This window comes from Erithacus rubecula (genome assembly GCF_903797595.1).
Source record: "Erithacus rubecula genome assembly, chromosome: 5".
Lineage (NCBI taxonomy): Eukaryota > Metazoa > Chordata > Aves > Passeriformes > Muscicapidae > Erithacus > Erithacus rubecula.
Window position 1 is genome coordinate 35,375,304 of NC_136687.1, and position 6,150 is coordinate 35,381,453.

Sequence of the window (6,150 nt, forward strand, 5' to 3'; positions counted from 1 at the left end):
TCTGGTTCCACTGCATTTTCACACTTTTGGCAGATGAAAACCAACTAGAAATCTGGGCAAACTCTGGACACTTACAAACTCTATTTGCATTTCAAAAAATCTACTTATATTTCAGTTCCACTTGTATTTTGAAATCTTGTGACCTAGAGATCTGCAGTTCTTTTGGGTCTTGTCTTTGCAATCTGGACTGTGACTCACTGAGGCAAATATGTAAGAAAACTCCATTGAGCTGTGCTGTGCATGTCCTAACCTGCCTTGTTTTCTTTATTGTTTAATAAGAGGTTTTGAGAAGCCCACTCTAGACACTCTTATATAGGAATAGAACAGTTGCAGTGTTTGAACTGTAATCATTCTGAATAAAAATGCAAAGAAACATGCATTTTCATTCTTCTAATACTGTTCCCAGGAATACCATGCTTACCTCACTTTTCTCCTAATGATTATGGAAATTATTGTGCAACCCTGTGAAGCACAGAAGTCACAAGGGGAGAAGAATAAGGGTCTTGCTGATTCTTTTTGAGAATTAATATCCCAGAAACATGAAAACTGGCTACATCTAGAAGGTTCCCTACAGCTGCACAGAATGTGGAAAATACTTTCAGAATTATATTTTCTTTTTATTTTCAAGTTATAATATATCAGATCTGGATTGACCTAACAAGTGGATATGCTGTGATGTGGTCTGGAAAAAATTAACATGAAAGTATTTCTGTTCCTTGATGTACACAGAACTTTGACCTTTTTCTTCATTTGGCTAATAATGAACTTAAGATACTTTCTTGCAGTTTCATCCAATAAATCAAGCATTAACAGAGGTTGATAAAGTTCTTCAAATTATTGTACTGCCTTACATGGAATGCATAATTTAATACACTGAGTGTCCCCCTCTCCACAAGAACTACTAATAAAGCAGAGAAATTGAAAGACCACTTCAGTTTTCTTGGCAGATTATATGAAATTGTATTTTCAACACAGTTCCAAGAACTTGGAAGATATTACTTAATAAGAAAATAAGCTAGTTTCTGCATCTGTGAGGAAGACTGGCAGGAGGTAATGGTCTTAGTAAAAGCCTAGCCAGGGAAATTTTCAACGTTTTAGGCAACCCACTAACGTGAAAGTAAATGGCTAAAATTTTCTTTGTAATGTCTAAGAAAGAAGATACTTTATCACAAACCCAAACTAATAGAGAACAGCCTTGACTTTTACAGATACTATATTAACCCACACTTTTGCATCTCAGCTTTTTCTCTGTTTTTTCTGGATTTCTTTGTTCAGCCCTTTTTAGGGATGTTTTCAATCCACAGGGGCCCCAGGTGACATAAATTTTCAGTAATTAAAACCAATTATTTTCTTACAATTGCCACCATAGCTTTTTATCCTTTACAGATATGCTATTACCTTATTCTCTGCATTTGTTGTAGATCACATGATGCATAATCCCATCAATAACTAATCTCTGGTTGGTGGTAAATCTAACCCAAACACTTTTTTATTTAAAGCAGCCAGCATCACTTTAGGAGATCAGCACTAAATTTAGGGAGATGTAACTCTGAAGGGTAACTATCTGGAATATAATGTTACTTGAAGATATATTGCCTATATCTTCAAGTAACAGCAGTTATGCCAAATGAATAAATGTGTTATTTCTTTCTGCCTCCTAATAGGCATAATATTTCCCATTTGTATCTTTTTATTTAGCTATTCCTGCAGGGTAATCCCTGGCAAGTCTGTGATAAGCCATAGATGTTAGATTAGTTCCCACATAATAGATGTGAAGAGAGGACTTTTAGAAAGCAACATGCACAGATGGTTCGAACTCTGTGGGCATCAGTCATGCTTGCAGGTGGTGTTTACTGTGAACAAGAATCCCAGGGACTCATGAGTTTCAAAGCCAAAGGAAATCATCATCAGAAAGGCCATGCATTTTCATTACCTCTGAGAAGGATATCCTATCTTGGTTTTAAGACTTGAAGTTATGGAAGACTCACCAGAGTAATCTGTTGGATTAAAGAGTCCCTCATTACATGGCATTCTCTCCAGACAGGTCACTCGTATTAATTCAGCTATTTCCCTAAAGCCCAAAGTGAGGGATAAAAAGGATATCTTTCAAAAGTCTGAAGCTGCAAATTAATGAGTTTTCAAAAGATTAAATCCTGGCAACTCAGGTCTTGGGCTATTTGGTAGAAGTGGCATTAAGAGTTCCTTATCTGTTGCACCAAAGCCATGAAGGTGGGATAGGGTAAAAAGTTCATATGATCCCCTCACTGTTATAGTAACACTGGTTTTCAGAGTGGGTGAAGTATTTTGGGAGGAGAAGTCCTACTGATTTTTTTCTTTTATATTAGATTATTGAATGACCAAGTTAGTTTTTAAAACAGAACTAAAATTCCTAAGATCATAACATGGTTTTGAGAAATCCCATTTTAAAAGATTCATGATTCAAAACTATAAGGGCAAGAGGAAATCTTTGCCACATTCTTGTAAGTTTCTTGAATGAAATGTTGCAATGCTGTGACTACACATCTAATAAGAGTGGAAAATATATTTACAAACTGATCAAGAGTGTGCACTGACCTTTCTTTTGCTATTTAAAATAAAATATCAATGATGCTTAGGACAACTGAAGTAAGAAGGATGACACTAGAGCTAAGTTCAATGGAAGAGGAGGAAAGGAGAGTAGAACACAGCATGTAAGAAAAGTCTAGTGACAAAAGATGAGCAGAAATCTTCCCCAGAGCCAGACACAAATGGTTGAGACTTGCTCTGTTAGAGATGGTTCTAATATTCATTCATGGTTCTAACCACACTTTCTGTTTGTGAAATGGCCTTCTTTGTCAAGGGAAAAAAATATTTTACTTCTCAAAAATTTGTATCAAATTGTATATTAAGGATGAGAAACACCAGGCTAAAACAACCACCACATCACTATGTAACTACTGGCACTTTGAAGAATCTCATAGAAAATTTGACTTCCTATGTGTGTTCTCCAGGCTATAACAGAATTCTAATAGCTTTGCTAACATCTTTGCCTCCAAACTCGGCATTCAATAGCTGTCACAGCTTGCTTCCAGTAGCAGCTTCACAGACCACAGAAAATACAATATGCTGTGATAAATGAGCTACACAAATGTTTTGCCCCTGCCAAAAACTGAAAGTCACAACAAAGCGTTGCTCTTGCACCTTAACATTACACAGGATTTTGTGCAGACCAAATATATAAATGGATCTGAAAAGAGGATTAAACACAGTGATTTGGAACAGGACCATAAAAGGCTTTTGAACACAGTTATCTGTGTGGTCCAAACCAGGATTTCCTAATCCAATGATTGCCTGAATGGGAAAGGATATCAAGGGATCACTAAATAGTTCCCCATTTTTTATGCTCTTGCTTTGGCCATTGACAAACACATTACACTGGACAAAAGAAAAATTGGCTTAACTAATAGGACAGTACAGATGTTTATGTTAGCTTGTCTCTGATTTAGCAAGGACTGTTCATCTAAGACATATTATTGTGTAGGAAGTGAGTGACAGTGAGAATTAAAATCTAGAGCTGAACTATACAGCAAGTCACAACTCTTGCATAGGCACTGAGTCAGTTTACTGCTAAATTCAAGCTTCTCTTAAGGTCACATCTTTTTTCCAGTCTTGTGCTCAGCTCAAGGCAGTGGCTACATTATCATGCAGAGTCTATATACAATATCTCATTTCCCCATTGTAACTGCAGTTGAATACAGATGTACTGAACAGCTGCATTGGAACAACATGTTGCTTATGTACCAAAGAGAAAAATATCCTGATGGTGTCACCACATGGGCAGAGGATTGTTAGAGGGTTTTACCTGAATTTCCTACTCCTTTCTGAGTAATTCCAAATGAGTCCTTTTAGTCTCTGTATCCCCATGGTGATAATGAGCTAATATACTTTGTAAAAGACTTTGATATACAATGATACTATTGACATTTCCAGGTACTTACATCATCAAATTACATAGCAGAATGTCACAAAGAATGCAAATTCATGTGACATTATCTTTCCTATGCCTGCAAAGAGGAATATTATCCTTTTCATCTTTTGTGATTCAAAGAGGTAAAAATTATTTTCTGAATTTCCTAGTATGTGGGGGAGGGGAGGAAGAGAGTGAAGATGAGAGTGTACATCCTGTCTTTAAGAATCCAAACTAGTAGTCCTTGTATCACTTCCATGCTAAAAAAGGGTTATCTCTCCAGGCACTCTGAGGGCAGTGGAGAAAGAGAGGTGCACCTGGATCAGGAGGCTACATAGCTCTGGGTCACTCCAGCTGCACCCAAGGCAATTGCCCCATCTCTCCCCAGCAAGGAGACAGGGGCCAGGGAAGACAGCCTGCTGACCCTGGCTGCCATCCTGCCCCAGCCTCTTGTACTGCACAGTCTCAGCACAGCAACTGTGACATGCACTTAGGTGATCCTGAGCTAAATAAGGCAGCTGGATACCACATGCTTTCTAACCTGCCACAGTGGTGCTCACACGCTTGAGCAGACTGACTTTGAAGTGGCTTTGCCTTAAAAGCCTTGCTATGGCAGAGCATCAGATTTGTCATAGAATCACAGTGCCTGTCATTTGTAGATCCCTTCATAACCACTTCCTAAAAACATTTCCCAGACTGGAGCTATTGCAAGAACTGGTCCTGTGTTTTCATTTCAATTCTATTTGAAGCATAGGGCAGGATATGGGGAAAACCCATCAATAGTAGCCATTAACAGTAATTATGAGGGGTTATTAATATTTACAAAGCTTTTTAAACTGGCTTATTTACTAGATGTGGCTCTGGGAACTCATCTACAAAAATGTCAATTTATGAAGACCACAATGTGGCCACAATACCTTCATCTGAATTATTCACATTGGTTGATATTATTAATCTTTTCTCTAGATGAGGTTTAAAACTGGGTCAGAGGAATTGTATTATTAAGGTTCCTTTTTCCTTCTGTAGCCAGTGACTCACTTCAGTACAGAGGACTTTATTTTAGCTACCAAAAGCTCTGTAAGAAGAATCTCATCTTTTAAAGTTCTATTAATGACCTTACATTCTTGTTATTTTATGTCATGCTGGATCTCCTGCTAGAGATGTGTGTTAGTGGCAGCCTAGTGGGAGTTTTTAGAAATTAATGCAATTTATTTTTTCTTCATTAATGACAGTAGACAGTAGTAGGTTTGGTGTTAATACAACTCATTAATTTATAACTTTATTTTTCCCTTCATGCCTTAAGCACCAATATTTCTGTAAGTGGAAGCTGAGGGCCTGATATATCTGCTATTTTTCCTCCTGGATAAGCACTGCTCCAGAATAGTGACAAGGAAATAACCCCACAGTGTGCAGACAGAACTCTGTAATATCCTTCTCATATATACAGGTACAACTGCATTCTAGTCACACTGTTAAGCTCATACACTCAACTCATCATCTTTGCAACAAAGAGTACCTTTTAATAGCAGGACTGAAGAGTCCACTTTTCTACTTAGCTGAGATCCATTAAAAATAAAATTGGGCCTTTTAGCTTATTCCAACATTCTGATCATCAGCACAGTTTTATAAAATCAGATCTCAGAGAATATCTTGGCACTTTCACACAGATGTGCCCTGCCTTTCCACATATTCCAGCTTCACTTTCTTGCATGAGATAAAACAGCAGCAGAGTTACAGTGCTGTCAAAAGCAGAAAATGTGGAAACAATATTTTGGTAGCAAAGAAAACTTTTAAAGAAAAGCTTTTTATGAGAAGTCTTATCAACATTAAGAATATGGTACACTTGGGCAGTGTTAGAAGAGCATGAATATGTAGAACCTTGATGTGTTCATACAAAATGAAAAAACAAACTGGAAAGCATTGAGTGGTCTCAAACTAATGTCATTCACCACTCCACTGAAGAAGACGAAAGATAAAATATTTTAGCAAGCCTCCAGGTTTTGGTAGAGCTTAGCCTGTGGAACTGCTCATCTGCCTCTCAAACTGTAGACAAGATCACTAACTGAGAAAGCAGCACTCAAATTTTTAAGCAGTTGATGTTTCTTGCTTGGGTGCCATTATCCCAACCTTTTCATCCATTGAAAGAGTCTTCCTGAAGCATGAACGTAGGTGATGGGTTTGTATCACTACATAAAATTTTGATT